This window comes from Myotis nattereri (assembly GCF_964212035.1).
Source record: "Myotis nattereri genome assembly, chromosome: 14".
NCBI classification, from domain to species: Eukaryota; Metazoa; Chordata; class Mammalia; order Chiroptera; family Vespertilionidae; genus Myotis; species Myotis nattereri.
The window spans coordinates 19,436,019-19,458,381 of record NC_138089.1 but is presented as its reverse complement, the minus strand read 5'-3'; the positions used below and the strand labels follow the sequence as shown (position 1 = coordinate 19,458,381).

At 44.6% G+C, this 22,363-nt stretch overlaps 1 protein-coding gene across 1 annotated transcript in view; it reads right to left on the bottom strand.

Moving 5' to 3' along the window:
- Window positions 1–18,018: 18,018 nt before the first annotated feature.
- The window catches only part of ERC2 (ELKS/RAB6-interacting/CAST family member 2), an 871,001-nt gene continuing 866,656 nt past the window's right edge, over window positions 18,019–22,363 (bottom strand). Inside the window, exon 20 of the mRNA XM_081105973.1 lies at window positions 18,019–19,024. The gene's annotated coding sequence lies outside the window, so the exon portion shown is untranslated. The remainder of the gene's footprint in view (window positions 19,025–22,363) is intronic.

The following is a 22,363-nucleotide window of genomic DNA, read 5'->3' as shown; positions in this document are numbered from 1 at the left end:
CTGTGCTCAAACCCAAGAGTTAGAACCCTGGTACTCTGACTCTAAGTAACAGAGGCTCCTACTGTTACCTTTACCTACTTACTAGATGCCTGGTGCACAGATTTGTGCACGAGTGGGGTCCCTCGGCCTGGCCTGCGGGGATCAGGCCGAAACCGGCCAGGTGCAGTATGCATATAAGATCTTTGGTTAATCTCTTCCTGCCCTCCCCTCTCCCCCCTTCCCTCTGAGATTCATCAGTCTGTTCCATGTTTCCATGCCTGCACGTTGAGCACTGCCCCCTGGTGGTCAGTATGCATCATAGCTACCAGTCGAACAGTCTCTTAGGCTTTTATATATACAGATGAATGAAGACAAAACTATTTTGTAAAAGGTGTTTCCCTGGCTCCCAAATGCGCCCACACTTTCCCCTTGGCCTCTCCTACACAAGATTGATGTTAAGAGGAAAAAGTCTTTTTTGAAAGCTCCAATTTACTCCAGGAAGCACCAAGCACAATGCCCACCAGATCGGCCCCACCAGGAAGGCCTGATTCAAGTCCAGTTCCATGGGGCTGTCAAAGATTTGTCCTGACTTCACTAACTGCCTTACCATGAAGCTATGACTTCCCTGCCCTCATTCCAGCACCACCGTCAGGAACCACAGCATCCATACTGAGCCACCCACCTGGATTCTGACCTTGTATGGCAGTGTCCTTTGCATTCCCTGCTCTCTGAAAAGGGCTTGGTCTGGTGCTCCAGTGTTAGCCCTGATGAGGTCAGGGGTCTCTCTCCCCCGTGCAGCTCAGATCACATCATTCCTCTGCTTAACGTCCTTCAAGGACTCCCCAGTGTACCAGATAAAGCCCAAACAAGCCAACCTGCCTGCAAGGCTCCTCAGAACGCATCCTCTGCCTCTGCGGCGTGCTCACTCCATCGGGTCAGCATCTCAATGTACGTATCAACTTAATGCAGCCCCCACTCTCCCTGCCAATGACTCTGTTTGATTTTCTTCTTTCATCCCAATCTAAAATTATCTTATTTGCATGCATGTGTATTTATTTACTAGAGGCCCAATGCACAAAATTCGTGTAAGAGTAGGCCTTTATTCCCCCCGCGTTGGCACTGGCTTCCTTCTGGCACCCGGATCCTGGGCTTCCTTCTGGCCTCTGGCAGGCACCTGGGACCCAGGCTTCCCTTGCAGCCCCAGCTCCGTCCAGAAGGTTGACTGGAAGGACATCTGGAAGGTCATTCGGCTGCCTGGTCTAATTAGCATATTATGCTTTTATTACTATAGATTTGTTTATTTTCTTTTTCCTCTCCTAAAACATAAGCTCCAGGGCAGGGGTTTCACCTTTCTTGTTCAAAGCTATCACCTCCAATGACTGGCACAGAGAAAATGCTCAGCATAAACGAATGAATGAATGAATGAATGAATGAATGAATGATCATGCCCATAGCCAGATAATGACTAAGCAGGGGTTTGAACTTTGGCACTTTGACTCCAAATAACTTAACTATCATACTTTATTTACCTATAAATAAAGACAAAACTTTTTAAAAAGGTGTTTCCCTGGCTCCCAGAATGTGTCCACATTTCCCCCCTGCCTCTCCCACACAAGGCTTACCTTAAGTGGACAGAGGCAGATAAGAGAAATAGTTTTCCTCTGAAGAAAGACAGTATCCCATTACTCTCCCCTCTTGTCATGTTGTTTTTTTTCTGAAAAGTTGTTTTCCCTTCACTGGCCTTTTCTCATAAAATGGTCAGTCTTGTATGTTCTATATTTTATGTGGGCCACCGGGCATCTAGGCCAGTGATGGCGAACCTATGACATGTGTGTCAGAGGTGACACGCGGACTCATTTTTTTGGTTGATCTTTCTTTGTTAAATGGCATTTAAATATATAAAATAACTATCAAAAATATAAATCTTTGTTTTACTATGGTTGAAAATATCAAAAAATTTCTATATGTGACACGGCACCAGAGTTAAATTAGGGTTTTTCAAAATGCTGACATGCTGAGCTCAAAAGGTTCACCATCACTGATCTAGGTGCTAGATTTAGAACATCAATTTACCATTTTGGGGGAACACACATCCCTTTACTTACATGAAAGAAGCTTTCTTATCTGAGGGATAGAAGAAAATGCTGGAATTTTTATTTTGTCCTATTTTATCGATTGTTTACAATTTTCAATATTGTGTGCATAAATCTGTGTACTAGGATTTAGAAAGCTGCATCAGGTATTCTCAATAATTACTTTTGTTCCCAAGCAACCCATTACACAGCCATCTCCTTTGGGTATGTAAGAGCAGGCTTTTAAAATCTTTAGTTAAGTTCCATTTTTCTAGAAAGAGAATATAGAAAACTGTAATATTTTCCCCAAATTTTGGGCTTATACTTTGAAACCAGCTGGCAGAAGAATAAGATGTCATTAGGAAGCAGCTTGGTAAAGCTCATATTGGATTCTAACTAGATTCTAAAATAGATCAAATCTACCCCTTTCAAATAGGAAGTAAGAACAGTCCTCCTTGATGACCTGGAAAGCCGACCCAGAGAACACATTTGAATGAGCACACAATGGACTTGCCCGAAGAGAAAAAGGGACATCTCAAAACTGAATAAGAATGTGAACAGCCCTCTGGTCAATTTCAGCTATGAGACACCAAATTTTTAATATCAAACCAATAAGTGAGAAACATTTTAACGAAGAGAGATGCATAATAGACAAATAAAAAGGCCAGAGTTTAGCTATCTAGTCGATTACTTGGTCTTCCTGACACCAAACCATGCACAAGACATCTAGGAAGCTGATGACATTTTTAAACTTTTCAAGAATGTTCTGACGTCATAACAATTTCACCTCGTATTGAATTCTAACTGGAGTGACTCTAATATGATATCACTGTTCTATGCAAATAGCCTCAGCCTACTCAAAAGGGACCACAAATAATTATAAATAGCAGAATTCAATCCCAATTCTTTTGTAATGTTGTATACTTTGCTGCTATCATCATCAATGCTCAGTAAAGTGACACTGTTATGATTTCCCAAACCTGTCTCAATAAATCAGTGAATTTTGGATAAAGGCTTTTTTTTCCCCCTCCACCCAGTTAAATCCTTGATTCACTGTTCTGTAAGTGTCCATTAAGGTCCAGTGACAATTCATTGACTTTGAAAAACATGAGAAACACTCCCAGGGCAAAAGATCCCAATGTCATTGAATGTATTTAAAGTAAGTGGTTTTGACTTAAGCAAAGATTTCTACTTAACCCAGAAGAAAAGCAGTCATTCCTTGGAAATACCACAGAATTCAGGAAAGTGAAATGAATGATGGCAAAGGATTAAATTTACCTATTCCAGCCGGTACATATATCTACTGAGTATATACAGGAACACGACGGCTCCACTCACGTGTCATTTGTGGACAGCCCTCTCCTTCTCAACCCAGGAGCGTGATCCTCTCAGTCACGCAGATGTGTCATAACAGAGATTAGTCGGCACATAAGCGGCATCCCTTCCTCGTTCTGCGTGCTCAATTCAAGGATGTTTGAACATATCTCTTTGCTATTTAAAATGGGATTCAAGCCATATGATAACAGCATCTATTTCAAGATTCAACAACAGAAAACAGAAACAAATCATAAATTTTGAAGAGTCTGTTTATTGGGACTGAGTTATAGCTAAAGGAAATAAAGAGCAGTTGAACACACATGGAGGAAAAGCACATGAATAGTAATACCTGTAAACTTAACTGATAGGCTACTCATTCATTCATTCATTCATTCATTCATCTCATTGTTTGCTCATTCAACAAATATTCATGGATCATATATTATGGATCATCAACCACTCGTTAAGGAAGCATTATGGTACACCCATTCATTTCTAAAATTAGTATTGGATATACCAGATCACATTGGCTTTTCCATTTTAGTCAACAGGTAATTATTGAGCACTTACTGGGTGCTAGACCTGAACAGGCTTCACAAGAGAGCCCCACAGGGATGGGTGAGATGGAAGCCGCCGAAACATTTTTGTCCACCATCCTGGATGTTACTGCTGCTGGCTCAAGGTCACTGGGCCTGTGGCCTCTTAGTTCAGTGGGTTTACAACAGGGCTTAAAGGGCTTCAGAATGAAGTTCAACATTAGAGATTTCTCCTTGTGCTGGCTAGCCACCCTAGAAGCCCCAGGAGTGTTCAGCAAGAGAGAAGGGTTGTCTCAGAAGAATCATTTGCATAGTACCATATGCCTGATGCAGTGGTCACCTGGCATCTTTTTACTTATTTTTTGTTTTGAACCTAGCTGTGCAGTCTCATCATGGTACATTCTTCAGTTTGCTTCCAAACATCACTGTTTGTGATGGAGAGTTTTCACTTGGGCCGTAAAACGGTGAACATGTGTGTGAATGGTGTCCCCCAAGACAGGAGTTTGAGTCACAGGTGGTTCATCTGTTTCTTCCTTTTTTAATGTTAAAGTTTCCTCAATTACCTACTATGTGCCGGGAATTATGTAGATATGGAGATGCAGAAATGAATGAGTCATGGCTCCTGCTCTCAAGGGCTCACAATGAAGCAGGACATCCAGGCACGTGCAATAATGATGTGCAGCGTGGTGCTTATTAATGCTACACAATGAGCGTGTGTGAGTCACAGCAATAGAGGAAAAGCAGGCCTGTTATTAAAGAAAGAAGATACAGGGCTGTGTTAGCTCTGGAGACAGGGTACCTCATCTGAAAGCTTAGAGCTGTTGCATGTCCAGCATTGTTTTCTCCTTCCTTTGGTAGGAGCACCTAATTATTCTTTGAGGTTTCACCTATACTCGCCTAACAGGCCAAGTGATTTAGCAGGGCTGGCTTCATCCCATGAGTCAAGGTAAGAGCACGTGACTCAGGCTTGTCCAATCAGAGAAGAGTCATGTGACACAGATCAGTTTTTTGTTTTGGCTACAGTAGGATAGAGGAACCAATTTTCCTTTGAGGACACTAACCTGGTTGGCTGTACATGTAGAGTTTCTGGGTGAGGGGTTGGGCAGGACCACACTGTATAAGCAGTGTTAAAAGTGAAGGCAACAAAAATAAGCAGAGCCCCCACAATGGAGGGGAAATGATACATTGGTCTTCTGACTTTGTTGGAGCCCTTGGATGAGGCCCATATTAACCATCCTTGCCAGTCTTCCATGAAATCAGTCTGCATTGGGTTTTATCACTTACAATTCAAGGAGTTTTGATAATATACGGCATTTGCTTGTTATAGAAAAATTAATATTTAAGTAAAAGAGGCAAAGTTGGGCATTGGGTTAAATGGCAGATAACCTGTTCCCTGCTGGGTTTGGACCAGCCCCCAGAGATGAAAGGAGATGTGATCTGAGGTCATCCTCAGTTAATGTGAGACAGAGCATCTAGTCAGGCCAGAAAGAAACCATGGGGAGTGAACACTCGTATGAATGCTGTGGAGCGGGAGGAGATTCCATTGGCAAATCAAGCAGGGGTTTGGGGAGCACTTTGAGGATATGCTGGTGAGGTCCAAGCCAGGAAGAGAGTATGTGAGGGGTTTCTCTTGGAGACAAAGCACTCCGAAGCTGGGTGATGGATGATGCAGCCCTTGACCTGCTCCTACATCTATGGGACACCTGGCTTCCACAGATTGGAGACTATCAGTGGGAAAGTCAGCAACTGCCTTTTAAAAGTAGACTCTTGAATGCTGTGGTCTCTCAATGCTGTTTCATTTGGAAACACAATTAAATAATTTAAATAAATTAAATCCATTAGGGTTGACTTTGGATCTTAAAATCCAAATATTCATGGGGGGAGGAAAAAAAGGCCTTAGGTTCACTATGCCCATTAGGAAAATAATATTAAATAACTAGATTTTCAATGTGGGTTCATGAATTATTCCACAAAAAATACTTCTTGCAAGCTCTTGTGCCTGGCACTGTGCTACAGGAAAGGCTGCAGAGGGGAGCAAAGCTTAGATGAAGTTCTTGCCCTGATGATGCTAACACATCTTCCCTGCCTGAGAGATCTCCCTCTTCCCTGGTAGTGAATATGTTCATTCACTTAGTCATCCATTCCATGGCTATGTATTCGCATCAACTTGTATAAATACACACATTTATATAACAAAGTAAAAGCTAAAACAGCAGGACATTTCAGGAAATAGCTATCCTTTAAGGTTAAATTAATTGTTTGGTAAATTGAGAATGTAAAAATTAACATGCAAAACCCCTGCAGTGCTTCTAAAACTCCCATTTTATTACCTTCATTAAAAGTGGGAAATCTGCTCCTTTCTTCTTCAGTAAATACAGGGGTAAAGCTGCATGACATAATCTTCAAAGAGTCGGCGCGCTGGTGCAATGGTTAGAGCATCGCTGTCCAGTACTGGGGGTGTGAGCCGCACGTGGCTGTGGAGCACTGGAAATGTAGCCAGAAATACAAACTATAAACTGAATGTCAAACCCTTAGGACAAAAAAAGAGAGAAGGATTCTAAAATAGCTCATTAACAATGTCTATATTGATTATGTTGAAATCATAATATTTTTGATATATTGGATGAAAAATATATGTTCTTGAAATTAATTTCTCCTGCTTCTTTTTACTCTCTAGATACAGCGGTTCTCAACCTGTGGGTCGCGACCCCTTTGGCGGTTGAACAACCTGTTCACAAGGGTCGCCTAAGACCATCCTACATATCAGATATTTACTTTACGATTCATAACAGTAGCAACATTACAGTTATGAAGTAGCAACGAAAACAATTTTATGGTTGGGGGTCACCACAACATGAGGAACTGTATTTAAAGGGCCAGAAGGTTGAGAACCTCTGCATGGTGCCTAGCAAATGTAAAATGACATACGTGGTTCGCATTATGTTGGGCAGCACTGGGTTAGAGCAGGACTCTGACGTCAGAGCGAGGGTTGAGATCTGGCTTCTCTGTTGAACAACTACATGGCCCTGGATAGCTTAACCTCCCCAAACCCTGGCTCCCTGACCGCCCTGCACAGGGGTTCCTAACAGTCCCCGCCTCACGGGGCTGTTGCGGCCACTAAATGAGAAAACGCATTTGCAGTGCTCAGCACCAGACTGGGCATGTCCTTCCTTCTGAGCGAAGGTCAGCTCTTCAGAGCCACTGGGAAGTCAGGACACGGGCCAGATCACTAAGGACAGAAAACTCTGCCACGAGAATTTGCATAAATCCCTGACACTGAGCGGTTTCCTTTGGATTGGCCATCTCCCGAAATCTCCAGTGTTGGAAAAATTAGGCCACTCTTAAGGGACGGCTGTAGAGAGCCAGGTTCCGGGAGGCACAAGGTCTGATGCGTTAGGAGTGGGTTGATTAAGGGCTAGTACCCATGGTAACTCCTCGCGGTACTGGAGAATACGTGAATTACTGCTAACACAGGTAATGTTTCCCGAGAGCCGACTCTGTGCGGGACACATGCTAAGCATTTCACCTGAAGGTCGTGCTCCCGAGGCCCTGAAGCACAGGACGGTGGAGAGGTGTGCTCAGGGTCACCCAGCCAGGGATTGGCAGAGACAGAACTCAACATGAGTTTATTTTACCCCAAAAGTCCATCTCTGTATGACTGGAGCAGAGCATTCCGGGTGATGTTTCGTTCTCTGTGGCCATGAGATCATGCAGCCTTTGCCAGAGCTCCGTGGGCTGCTGAGAGGAGGAGGATGGGTCACCACAGAAGTTCCAGATGATTGCACCAGCAAAGGAGAGCCTGCGACCTCCCAGTCATGGAAAGGTCTGCTTCCAAAGGTTTCCATTCCTTGGTTACAAGGCAGCAAAGAGCATCCATCTCTAATAACGACCCTATGAAGTAAGTGCAGCCCGTCTTTCCTTCGGTTCTACAACATTCCTGGCCAGAATTGCAAAAGTGGTAGAACTTTTCCTCTTGAGAATTTTCTAGGACCTTACAAACATGACCCCATTAATCCACTCAATACCCGGATGAGATAGGTAGTTGGAAGTTATTATTATTGCCACTTTCAAGATAGAAGACCTGAAGCCAAGAGAGATTAAGCAATTAGTCCAAGGTCAAATGGTGAGCTAAAGACAGACCTGGAAACGAAACAATTATCTTGTGAAATTCGACTCAAATGCACAGACTGATTGGCTAGTTACCACCACGTGCTACGATCCGGGTTGGTGCGCTCCGTGCAAAAGGTCTGGCTTTTCAGTGAGATTTCTGCAGCTGCATTGGACTGAATTTGTATGGAGTGTTTTAATACCAATGTTCAAACTGACATCAGATTTTTCCAAAATATTGTCTGAAGGAAAATACAGCTCTTTGCTCCAAATGTGGTATCCATTTTACCTAGCTCTGCTACATTTAATCATACCGATGAGCACAGTTTGGGAGGAGGAAGGGTGAATTGTTCTACAAAGAACTCCTGCTTCTGCTCTCTTTCTTTCAGAGACAATCTGTGGCACATAAGAAGGTTTAGGGAAGCGGTTCTCAACCTGTGGGTCGCGACCCCTTTGGCGGTCGAACGACCCTTTCACAGGGGTCGCCTAAGACCATCCTGCATATCAGATATTTACATGACGATTCATAACAGTAGCAACATTACAGTTATGAAGTAGCAACGAAAGTAATTTTATGGTTGGGTCACAACATGAGGAACTGTATTTAAAGGGCCAGAAGGTTGAGAACCACTGGTTTAGGGGCATCTTGTCATTTACTCTGATGTTGAGACTAAGGAAAGATGACCATAAACTATCTCTGAACTGCACAAAATCTGGAATCCAACTACTCACCTTTGCACTTCCCATCACTCTTCGGTCAAATACCCTTTGCTCTTTTGAGCTATATGCTTTGGACACCAGGTAAACTGTATGAACCAAAGTTGGGGAAAGAGAAGCCTCCCTGGTGAGCCCGGAGGAACCCATGCTCTGCGCTAACAATTCCAAGGGCAGGTGCACAGAAACATGGTGTCCTGGACAAAATGCCACTACTGATTCCTCTTCTCCAACTTTGGAAAAGGCTCTGCCCCTCCAAACACCTGGAGCAAAATTGTATTTCTTTCTGCCCACCTGAGTCTTTGGTTATTTAAAGTCTACTACTCTGTTATCCATTTTGACTGGTTTGGGGCAACATGAGATAGAAATGTTGGACGGAAAATAAGGCCATTTCGTGAACTCGGTAGGAGGGCATCTACCCTTTCAGAAATGCCAGGTGCCATGCTCTGAGCTTGTTCCTTAAGAATTCACAGTCCTCACTTTTGGACTTGTTGAATCCTGGCTTCTTCAACTAGTTAAGTCAGGCTCGTGGGCAAATTCTTCTCCCATGACTTGCCAGTTTCTGCACGTCCAGGAGATTTGGAACAGACCAGTCTAAGAAATTCCAATTATGTCCCCTCACACAGCTTAACCTGCTCAACCCTTTCTCAGCCTCCTTGGTCCTGTGCTGAGGTGGACAGCTCCTTCCAGAAACAAACTCAACTCAAGCCTACGCCAGGGATGCTATGTTGCTAATACACAGACACTGCTGCAGGGGCGGGAGCGGGAGGGGATGAAAGCTTATCCATTTTCTTCTTTCCCCCAAAATGAGCACTTTGGGGGGAATCCAAAGGCAACACAGTTCCTTCTCTGTAACGCACTTCCACTTCCTTTCTCATAAACTGAAAACATCATGCTCAGAAACCAAAGCATCTTCAATTAGCGTGTGGGGTCCAAGCCCAACATCTTGAAAAGGACTATCTTGAGCATTACCAACCAAAGTTATGGTGTCTTCCTATTTCCAAAAGTCCTAGCTTGTTGCTGCCTTGGGATATTTCCATGGAGCCCATTAAGCTGCCCTGTTTGAAGGCTGGTGAATAGCATGGCATCATTTGCAAACAACCATGCTGTAAAATAAACTACGAAAGGCAACTGCCTTACCCAAGGAACACTAAAGACGAAGGCCACGGATTTTGGCCACAGGCAAAGGCACTGATTCCCAACCAACCCCTGGCTGATTTTAAAGTCTTAATTCCTCTTCCAGATGTGTGCGGCATTTGGGAGGAAAGGGGAAATGGCCCTGTCCAATGCGAAGTCTTCTGATGGCGCTCTGCCACACCGGCGCTAGTTTTTTTTCTGGTTTTCTCACCAGGCGCACATTTCTTATCATACAAGTCAAGCAGATCTTTCCTGCATTTTCAGAAGCCGGTGCTTTATTGTCCCAAACCCTTGCTCTCGAGTGCATGTGTTTCGTGGAAGTACAAGTGGTAATTACCCAAGTCTTTCCTTCCCTGTCATTGGCAACAGTCACCAGGGAAATTTACAGCCCCCAATATCCAGATCTGGAAACTGGTTATTAAACGTGGTCGAGGGAAACCCTGACGTGGCCCATGGCCTCCGAACAAGCAGCAACTCGGCAGCAGTTCCTGTGAGAGTGGCTGGGAGTCAGCAAGGGACCGTCAGTTTTATTTCACTGAACGTTTTTACTATTTATGATAATGTTACCACTGCTTATCATTTCCATTTGTTTAGAATACATTCTGTGGCTGGCATTACATCCAGTGGCCACTTGATCCTTGTTTGTTGTTGTTGTCGTTGTTGTTTTTAACAGTCTCCTGGGAATGTTTTATAATGTTAGGATGAGGAAACAAACACAGAGAGGCCAACTGACCAGCCCAGGGCCGCTGGTCTGGGACGTGGTGGAGGCAGGATTTTAACAATTCCAGAGCCTTTGAACTCAGGTATGTTCAAGAGTCAGGCAGGGACACACCGGGCGAAGCTGGCCAGGGGCGGCCTTTCAGAGAATAAGGAGGACAATGGAGAAATGGCAAGTATATCTCACACTTCCCCAGGCTCCCAGGCTCCACGCTTGCCTCTCTGTCCTGCCAGAAAATTCTGAGGCCTAGAGCTGGCCAGAAATATCTGAAGCCCAAGTTCATCCCATTGGCCCTTGTTTTCCAGTCTCTTTAATTTGAAACTTGATTAATGCTTAATGGCATTAAAAAAAAAATCTTAGGACGCCGGTTTGGCTCCGTGGATAGAGCATCGGCCTGTGGATCAAAGGGTCCCGGGTTCGATTCTAGTCAAGGGCACATACCTCGGTTGCAGGCTCCTCTGGCGCAAGCCCTGCTCAGGGCCAGGGCGTGTGCAGGAGGCAACCAATCCATGTGTTTCTCGCACATCGATGTTTCTCTCTGTCTTTCCCTCTCTTCCACTCTCTCTAAAAATCAATGGAAAAATAGCCTCAGGTGAGGATTAAAAAAAAAAAAAATCTCAGGATAACCTTTTTAAAGGAGATATCACATACAGAGAGAAAAGTAAACAAATCTTGAAAATATCACTTGATGAATTTTCCAAAACTGAACAAAGCCATGTCACCAACTTCCCAGGACAAGCATCACAATAGTACCAGCATTCCAGGAAATCTTTGTGCCTTTCCCAGGTATTAACATCCAGAAGGTTAGCCATTGTCCTCACTTCTAACCCCGTCGATGGACTTGGCCTACTTCTGAGCCTTGTATGAATAGAATTACATAGTATGTGCTCTTGTACCCACTTCCTTTCACCTAACTTTGTGGGAGATCCATCATGTTGTGGCAAGTGGCAACCGTATTCTCAAATCTGCTGTTTGCTACATTCACATCGATACGCTATACCCGAGCTACTAAGGAGGAAGAGTTCCTTCTCTGAACACATGTTGTAAAAAATGAAACAAGTCATTCTAGGACAGTGGTTCTCAACCTTCTGGCCCTTTAAATACAGTTCCTCATGTTTTGACCCAACCATAAAATTATTTCCATTGCTACTTCATCACTGTAATGTTGCTACTGTTATGAATCATCATGTAAATATCTGATATGCAGGATGGTCTTAGGCGACCCCTGTGAAAGAGTTGTTTGATCACCAAAGGGGTCGCGACCCACAGGTTGAGAACTGCTGCTCTAGGACCTTGTTAGAGCTATGAAGGGACTTTTATAGTTAAAAGATTTTCCTAAACATTTTCTCATTTTATCCCCTCCTAACCCATGTCAGGTAGTTAGGAGATGTAATTCCCATTTGGTTAGATTTAGAAACAGAGGGTGCTTGCAGGTGTGCGAGCGCATATCATTATACAATTGAGATTTCAGCTGAGGTGCCTTGATTGGCAATATGATGCTGAATGCACACTGTGGTGTGCCTCTCTGGGTCAAAAGTCCTTTCAAAGGAAAAGTAAACCAGTCCCTAAGGTTGTTTGCCTTGAGTATGTCATACTGCTGTGTGCATTCAACGTTTGCCTCCTCAGAATTCATTTTCTTTCTTATTCTGGGATCCACCTTTCCCCTTCTTGATCCCAAGATTGAGGAGGGCTCCATTCCCGGCAGGGAAGAGCACAGGACTCTGCCCCTTGGCAGAGAAACATAGGTCCTGGGGTCTCACATGCAGCCTTGAGGGGGCTCGGGAATGCACTGCCATGAAGGGTGCAAAACCAAGAGAAAAAGAGCAAGAAGTCATTTCAGTTTCTGGAACCAGCCACACCCGAAACCCAGTACTTCTGAACTATTTATTGCATGAAGCCATGCATGTATATATTTATTTTTGCTCAAAGTAGCTTGTGTTAGTTTTTTTTTAATTCTTTCTTTACTTACAAAATAAAAAATCCTGAAAGATACATTTATTTAAATCCTCACATTTCTCCTCCCCAATTCAAGGAGCCATAGCGCCCTTATCCAGTGAGTGGCAGCTATGCAGACGTGGAGGTTGTGTCTTGAATTTATGCAAAGTTGCTCTCCTCAGTTCTCCCTAAGTGAAGTCACTGTGTTGACACAGACAACGTCTGTTTTTAAACCATAGAAATGTTGGCTTTGTCTTGTACTCGGGAAAGGGTCTATACCACCCACATCGACCATTCCTGCCATAGATGCTCACGTAGCCTCGCCCGGGAAGGCAAGGCTAAGGGGGGCAAAGATATTGTCAAGGGGCAGGGGAAACTCCTCCAAACAACAACAGAGCTCAAACAGTTTTTGTCCAAAGGCTTTTGGAATTGTTTCCTTTCTAGCCAGTGTATCATCTACACTCTCCTCAGAACATTCTCCCTAGGACAGAGATTTATTCATTCATCTCTGCACGTTAGAAACCCATCACGGGGAGGTGGGGGGTGTGGGGTGGGGAGAGTAACTGCAGTGGAGAATCCTGACAGCATGCCTCAGCCAGGTGAGCAAGGCCAGGAGTCACGCTGAGATGCGTGCGCCCGAGATGATGTGGTGAGAAGGGGGCTTTACCGCTGTGGTCCTCCTCCCATAAACCAAACCCCCGTCTAATCAGGAGAAAAAGGTCAAACAAATCCCAGAAGATGGGCAACCTATGAGAAAGCAGACCCGTGCTCCTCAAAAGCATCAAGGTCTTCACAGCAAGGGTGGTGTAGAAACTCACAGCCAAGAGGAGCCTAAGGAGGCGTGCCATCTAGGTGGAATGTGGTGCCTGGGGGAGATCCTGGGAGGACTAAGGGAATCTGGTAGGCAAGACTAAGGGAACCAGAGTGCAGTGTGGACTTAGTTAATGACCATGTATCAGTGGTGCTTTCATTGGTGAGCCCGTACTCATGAAAGGTCTAATAACAGAGGAAACAGTACGTTGGGAAGGGGGAGCTTATCTGAGAACTCGCTGAACCACCTGATCAATTTTTTGAAAATCTAAGACCTTTCTAAAAATAAAGTCTACTAAAAAAAAAAATAAGTTTATTTAAAAGTCCATCACTGGATTTCTATTGCTGCAGGAGGCTCTCCTAAAATTCAGAGACCCCAGTGGGTCCTTGCAATGATTTTAGGTAGTTCACGTACAGAGTCTTAAACAACCCTGAACCCCGTGATTAAATGTTCCTTCAGCGAGCACTTCTGAGTCCTGATTCAGTAAGAACGAGGGAGTGCCCTTTTAGCCCTGGAAACACTCCTCTCACCATTGCCAGCCTCCCTTGGAGCAAAGAGAAAGTGTCAGGCTCCGAACGTTGCCCTCGTTTTATCGTTCTCCTATTTGGTGCTGTCTGTGCACTGAAAATGACCCTACTTTCTCCTTTCTGATACTGGGATTTCTTTGCATAAAGTAAACTTATTAAAATAAAAATGTGAGCCTGTTTCATTTCTTAAAATTACTTACCTACAACGACATACTGTCTTCAGACATAAAAAAAAAAACCCAGGAAAGTGGTATTCTAATGACTGACGATGGGAACCTGTGGCCAACAGCATTCCGCCCACACCCCTCAGCAGGGCACTCAAGCCCTCTGCCACCTGGGGCCACCTGTCCAGTCTCTTGTCCCAGCTGCTCCACCCTGCAAACCCAAGGATGCTAGGAGGTCATAGGTGCTGCGGCCCAGGGCTCAGAAGAAACCAGAGGGATGCATGGATAGCAAGTTTAAATCCACGTACAGCTTTGTCGGGACTCTCTTTCACAGCTGGCTTCATTTCTTTGGGATCCCTGGCCATTCTCCCATAATATGGGTCAGCTGTTATTGCTGAAGCAACCAATTCCTTTAGCCCCTGTGAGCTCTATAGGTGTGTTAGAGACCAAACCTACTTCAGGGAAGCCTTGCTGGGTGGGTGCCCGTGGGACCTGAACCCCAGCCCCATACGTCCCCTCCCATCTGAACTCGGGCCTGATGCATCCCCGAAGCAGAGGAGCTTGCTGAGCTCTAGGTCCAAAACCTGACTCCACCATGGACCATCTAGGGCAGTGGTTCTCAACCTTCCTAATGCCGCGACCCTTTAATGCAGTTCCTCATGTTGTGGTGACCCCCAACCATAAAATTATTTTCGTTGCTACTTCATAACTGTAATGTTGCTACTGTTATGAATCGTAATGTAAATATCTGATATGCAGAATGTATTTTCATTGTTACAAATTGAACATAATTAAAGCATAGTGATTAATCACAAAAACAATATGTGATTATATATGTGTTTTCCGATGGTCTTAAGCGACCACTGTGAAAGGGTCGTTCGACCCCCAAAGGGGTCGCGACCCACAGGTTGGCGACCCACAGGTTGAGAACCGCTGATCTAGGGGGACTTGGTGAGACATGTAAGCTCCCTGGACCCCCTCTTCCTTGTCTGTGGGAATAATAACAGTTCCTACCTCCTGGGGTTACTTTGAGGGTAAATGAGTTCATGTAAGCACAGCACTTACCGCAACGTGTAGCATGGACGTCCTCTATAAACACCGCTGTTGCTGGTCATCTCTGCGGTCCCCACTCCCCTCACTGTCAAACGTGGGGCGTGGCAGTGCCCACCTCCTGGGACTGTTGTCGGGAATAAACGAGCTGATGCACATTAGTCCTCAGTGCCGTGGCCTGGCTCCTAGCAAATGCTCACTTTCAGTCATGTTTGTCCATATGTACTTATTCGTAGTAGGATATTCATATGGACTAGCAATTCCAAGAATTAGAATGTCTCTCCAGTCTTTTGCAACAGCAGTTCATAGATACTAGGAGCAGTCAAGGTCGATTTGCAAGGTCAGACCTCGGGTGCACCCAAATCAAATCTGTGTGGCGGGACTAGCCATTGCTTCTGCCCGCCCAGTGTCCTTGTCCTTCTGTCCTAGAAGACAGCCCACTTCCCCTCTTTGGAAACTGCCCCTCCCACATCCATGAGGCCTGTCAATCACTAGGCCTCACCCTCCCAACTCCCTTAATAAGGTAATTGGATGCATGATCCAAATGAGCCAGTGAGAGTCTCTTTAGGGGGCTGATAGGGATTTCGGGGAGAGAGGGGGGCCCCTCTAAAATCCAAAGCTGTTGGGAGTCAACTTTGCCGCCAAGTGAAGAGAACCTAGCAGAGAGTGGTGTCAAGGCCACGGAAAGTGCTGAGGACACAGGGAGAAAAGGAGGAATGGAGAAAGAGAGGGACAGAGGGAGAGAGGTGAAAGGGAAGCACTGAGAGAGACAGGCAAAGAGGGAAGAGGGAGGGAAGGAAGACAGGAGATACCGCCAATGACGCCATTTTTTAATAAGAACCTCTAGATCCAGCTATGCATGAAAGGGAAATTTACGCCTTGGCTGTTCATAACTCCTCTTTTCCTTTTTTAAAATTTTTCTTCAAGTCCGTAGGTTCTTCAAATGGGGACCCAAGAAAATGAGAAACCACCACAACTGGAGCATTTAGTAGAGATGGAATGAGCTCACTTCAGAAAGAAACAAAGTTTATTTGATGAATATAAATAAGGCGACCAGCACAAAGTACTTCTCATACACATGGTAACAAACTTATGAACTGTACAGACCTTGTACGTTGTACTTCTACTAGACACGAGGTTACAATGACTGGCTAATACATGCCCACTGGGAGTTTCGGAGGGTTCCTTAGTTTTACTGATTTATTTATTTCATATCGAAGTCCATAATCACATGGTCAATATCACAACCCACATGCCACTCACTTGAGGAAATATTACAAGAAGCACTATCGAACGAGGGTCTCTGGGAAGCAGATACACTGACCCCTGGCAGCATTCAAACGCCACTCGACACAAAAACTTCTCAGATAGAACTTATGTCAACACTTTGGAGGTCTCGTCATAAACACTGTTTAAAAAGTAAATTGAACCCCACTTCCAAATGAAAGTTGACACGCTGTTCACGTGCATACTGGATACACAAAAATCATTAAATACAAAATTGAGACTGTACATGGAAATCAAATCGGGCATCAAGGACAAGTCTGCTTTTGCGCAAAGCAAGACCAACTTCTCCCAAATGGCAGCCTCAACTTCTCTTTTTCCCAACGTCATTAGAATGAGAGGGGGACCTGCTAGAGTTCGTGCAAAGGAAAGAGCTTCCCAACATCACAGTGTTTGTTGTAAACCCAGAGACTATTTTTAATATGTGAAAAGGGAGATTTTTTTGTTAACCCCCAAACATCAGGAATATTACAAGAAATGGGGAAGGATGCTATGTTAGAAAAATTAAAATGTTCAGGGACTAAATGATATGCCCCCATCAATATAGGATCACTAATATTTTTAATTAACAAAAGTGGGGCAAAAAATGATCCCCCAAACAATAGCGGTGATAAAATTGGCACATACTTAGCGCTATCGCTACGCATTTGGTTGCTTTTTCTGTTTCAAGGACCCCATTTTCCGTCGTGGGTTTCCTGCTTCCTTCTTCAAGTTTTCAGTCGCAGAGCTCAGGTCGGGACTTGGCTGTAGGAGACAGTGAGGACCTCCTGGGTGAGGACATCCGCACTGTTCATGGGGGCACGTTTGTGGCCTGGGCTCTCAGTGCAACATTGTGTGAGCACGTGACGTGCTGAATACACTTGCGAAGAACTCTGCTCACTTTTCAAATCAAGACCTACATCCCTTTGATAAAGGACAGACTTTTTAAACATGAATGTATTTGGATGGTTTATGCAACACGGAAGCTTTACAGAGCTCACTATACTTACAAGGACAAAGCCAGAAGCAAGAAACCTGCTTGAATCTATGACTCCTAATGCACCGAGAAGGAACAGTGCAACCCAGTTTCATCTTTCCCGACAAACAGGGTGCCTGTCTTTTAAATATCTCTATGGCTCACGGGAGAGGTCCAGTTAGTTGCACCAACATTTGAAAAGGTAATAACAACTAAATTCAATGCAAGATTCAGGAACATCTGTTTAGAATCCTTTTCACAGCAGCAAAGAAAGACAACTATATTTATTAAGGCCACTCATGCTTAAATTCACTGTTTGTCCTTTAAAAATGCAGATTTTAATCTTCCACTTGCATACACGTGGAAGGGTTTCTTCCATTGACAAAAAAAAAGGATCAATACAAGAGCTGCACATGTTTGCCAGACTTGGTCATGAGTTTCATGAAGTTATAACACTTTAATTATTTTTTTATCTTCAGAGGAAACAGTAGGAGCTTAATTCTCCTTAGTACCATGTCACTGTATGTAAAAGACCTCAAAATTTGGTCTCTTTCCCTGGCATGTGCTTTAAATAATGACTGTACCCAAAAACATGTTGTGTAGAGCTATATACAGATACACAGCTTTTGTGATTATTTCTCATTCATCAATGTTCTCATGTTTGATGCTGAAAATGCTTTGGAATCCATGTTGGAGACTTTTTTTTTTTTTTGAAAAGTTGAGAAATGACCCTTCATTTACAGAAGATCTAAGCTTACACTGTTTGCACAGCATTTGGATCGTGAAATGTGAATGAGTCCCAGCTTCTTCATGGAGACCCTCCTGTACGGGAATAGTAAGAGCCTGAGGCTCGGCCACACCCCGGCCACGGGATTCGGGGAACACGGCATAGGAATGTGCAGGTGCCTCAGGCTTTTGCCACTCTCCAGTACAGAGACAGGGCAGATAAGATCATGAATGACCAATTCAGATGTGCCATGCATTGTCAGAGACACACACCACATTCTCATAAGGCGATTTCTTGGCAAGTATTAGTGGTTTAAAAAATTGATTTCATTTCCAACCTGGCCCAGAGGTAACTACTGGTTACACCATCAAAATGTGGTTCTTTGAACAGTGGATTAAAGAAATAGAGGAGGGTAAAGGCTCGCCATTTTTTGGTGTTTTGGTTTCTTTGTCAAACACTCCATGCATCTTGATATACAAACACTGCCAACACCACTCACTCACAGAACTCATCCTTTTTGATAATCTAATGCATCCGGAACGACCTCTCAGACTGAACAGGCAGAAAAGCTGGAGATGAAGCTTATTGTCCAACAGAAGCTGCATCCACAGTTAAAATCCCACAGAGCTGAAATTTATCCAATGATGTTGATGTAGCAAATAAAATGTTATCAAATATTGATATTCAGAAGAGATGGTCACATTTTTAATGCCCAAATCCTGACCAAAAAAAATAAATAAAATAAAATAAATGGAGGATCTACCCTTTTCCTCCTCTGCCACATTTTTCCTTTCCAACACATGAAACGCCATGGGATGGTGAAGGGAAGATCAGGTAGAACGGAACCGTGCTCAGTAATGGAAGGGAGACTCCTTTTCAGTCCTGATGAGCATTCCACATGGTGATGGACGGGGGCGTGAGCCGCACGGCAATGGATTATCAGAATATTGCTGCGGAGCTGCGATTTCCCTTTCGTCAGCCCTTCTGATAGCTGCAACAAGAAAGCACATCACTTAGCATCCCAGGGGCTGGCAGTGATATTGGAGACCATCCTGCCTGGGGCTCCCCACCTCCACCCCTGCACCCACCCTCCTCCACTCTCTAGGGTTGGGGTTGGTTGCGATTGGTGAGGAGAGGGGTTAGCAATGAGGAGGAAGCATATAGGAAGGATAAAGTGAACAGAAAGTTAAATGATGTCCTGCAAACACATCTGAGAAGGAGCCCCTTTCTATATACATCACATGGAGGTCTCAGATATCTCCTGATGTGCAAAAAGAAATGGAAAGGAAACGTTCCAGTGATTATTTCAATGTGATCAAATTATGTGCCAATTTTTCTCTCTCTACACGTGTCTACAATGAGTATGGTTTTTTGGTTATTTTTTTTTTAATGAGACTTTATAGAGATTAGAGAGTTAAAGATGGTCAAGACCCCAGAAAATGTAATATTCACTTACAAACCATGTGCAACCATTTAAAAGAACACGGGACTCAGAGATTCCGCATCGAGGGATAGACCCGGAACCGATACACCAATGTTCATAGCAGCATTATTCACAGAAGGTGGAAACAACTTCCAGTGCCCGTCAACAGGTGAATGGCTACACAGAAAGTGGTAATATGCAATATCATTCAGCCCTAAGAGGAAAAGAAGTTCTGGCACATGCTACAACATGGATGAACCCTGAACACATGCTAAGTGAAATAAGCCAGCACCAAAGGACAGATACTGTATGATTCTACTTACATGAACTATCTGGAAGAGACAAAGTCACAGATGCAGAAAATAGATGAGAGGGCCCCAGGGGCTCCAGGGGAGGGGCAGGAGGGGCTGTTGCTGAGTGGGTACAGGTTTTCTGTTTGGGGTCATAAGCAAGTGCTGGAGAGGGATGGTAGCGTTGGTTGTACAACTCGGCATGTGTACTTAATGCTACTGAATTGCTTACTTTTAATTGGTTAAAATGGTAAATTTTATGAATATTTTACCACAGTAAAAATATATTTTAGAGAAGAATATTGAGCCTGGCCGGCGTGGCTCAGTGGTTGAGTGTTGACCTATGAACCAGGAGGTCACAGTTTGATCCCCACTCAGGGTACATGCCCAGGTTGTGGAATCGATCCCCAGTGTGAGGTGTGCAGGAGGCAGCCAATCAATGATTTTGTCTCTCCCTTTCCCTTACTTTCTGAAATCAATAAAAAAAATATTTCTTAAAAAGCATATTGGCATCTCCTTAAATAGAGCAGAATGTGGCACAGTTGGCTTTCATCCCCACATCTCAAGGCCTGTGTGTAAGCTTAAACCCAGCCCTAATACCACCGGCCACCATGCATTGGCACCGCTCACGCCCCGGGAGCAGGGATCCAGAGAACCTTAACTTTTCTCACTGTCCACAGGAGAAGCCCTGAGTGTGGGATACACTGCAGCTGGGGAAGAAGCAGCGCAGGGGGGAGAGGAGAGGACCATCCCACATGGACCCTTCAGATGATGGCTTTCTTCCCCGCTGATGCTCAGCTTTGTGTGCCTGCCTCATTATCATTCACATATGGCCTTTGAATACTTCGGGAGTTTCCGGGCATATGGCAATAGTGCAGCTATCTGGGGAATATGGCGGGGCGGGGAAAGATCAAACAGGCGCACACACTCACACACGTGTGAGCCATTCTTTATACGCGGCCTGAGCTGTCTGATTTGGTGGTGGATGCGCAGCGCTTCTCAGGCCACACTGACTAATGAGCTCGCCAAAGATGCCCATGTCCGCCCAGGTAGGCCGCTATCCCAAGCCAGCATTAAACGGTGCTAATGAAGTATGTGGCTTGGATGAACTCTGCTCATTCAGACTCTGAGGAGTTTGGTGTAACCCTTCTGGTTAAGAAACTTGAATCAGAGCAAAAAAAAAAAAAAATGACTTTTGCAGAGCCAGAAAGCTAGGGAGTTCCTACAGCAGATCATATTACTCATTCTGGCACATAAAGTCTCTGCAAACTCCGTATGAACATTGTAAGTCAGAGCACGCTTTCTGCTCCATGAGCTGTGCATAGCTCTAATTCTTTTGTGCATTAAGCATTTCTTAATCATCCTTTTAAAAGGCTGACCAATACATTAAAAGGACAGGTGATTAAGAGGTAAAGAGAAACCCGAAGTAGTACGAAAATGCACCGGTCGTATTTAACCGACGGGAAAATGAGTAAAAAATAATTACAGTGAATGTCTGATGTCCTTGATGTTTTTCCAAGATAAAGTAGCGAAGAACAATCATTTATTCAGTTGAGAGAAAGATGTCCAGCTGGGTAACAGGTCACAAGGCAAGACACAGTGCCTTGCAACCGCGGTGCAGTGTTTGGGGTGCGGCTTGTGCTGCAGAAAAGAGGAGTCTCCAACAGAGTTGCCCCTCCAATCAGACAGCCCGTTCGCCAGGAGGCCTAAATGGATTTGAGAAAAAAAGCTCCAGTGATGTCGCCAGCAGCTGGACATGCAGATGATCCCTGGTTGAGGGGACAAACTTGCATATGCTTTAAAAAAATGTTAAAAGGAGGTGAGCTGGGCAGCCACCCACTGTGAGGCAAGCTCTGGCCGGACCTCCCTCACCTGGAGGGCCACACAGGCCCAACCTGTCCCCACGCATCCTCTTCTGCAGCACCCAACTCTGCATTCTCCTCGGTGCAGCCAGCGGTGCTATTTCCAGGATGGCACCGACTTCATCCTCATCCCAGGTTTACCGCCCTCATTTCCAATCCCGTTGCCTCAGGATGGAGGATGGAGGGTGGACTTGCACCATGCAGCCCAGGGCCACCTGGCCCCTCTCTCTCCAGCGCCACCTCCATGTCCCACCTCTGCTGAACCTGCATCTGCAGGCCTAACGCTTCCCTTTCTCCAACCTCACAATCTTTCCTTTCTGTCTGACATGCATTGACACCAACCCTTGACCCGACCCACTCCTACTTTTGCGTCCATCTCAGTTTAGATGTCGTGTCTTCCCTGGAGGCCTTTCCTGACCCTCCTGAATGTAGGATGCCACTCGGGAAGTCTCGCACATACTTCACTGTCCCCTTTTGGTGACTTGTCCAGGTTTTTATTGACCAACATGACAGCCACTGGCCACATGCAGCGACTCTGCCCTTGGCACATGGCTAGTCCACACGGAGATGTGCTGTAAGTGTAAGATCACACAGGGTTTTGAAGATTCAATAGGAAATTAGTTTTTCATATTGATTTTGAATGAATATAAATCAACAAATTAAATTTTAGCTTTAGTCTGAATGTCATTTTTTTGTGTCAATTTTGTGTTAAATGGCATTTTGGATGTACTGGATCAAAGTAAATATGTCATTAT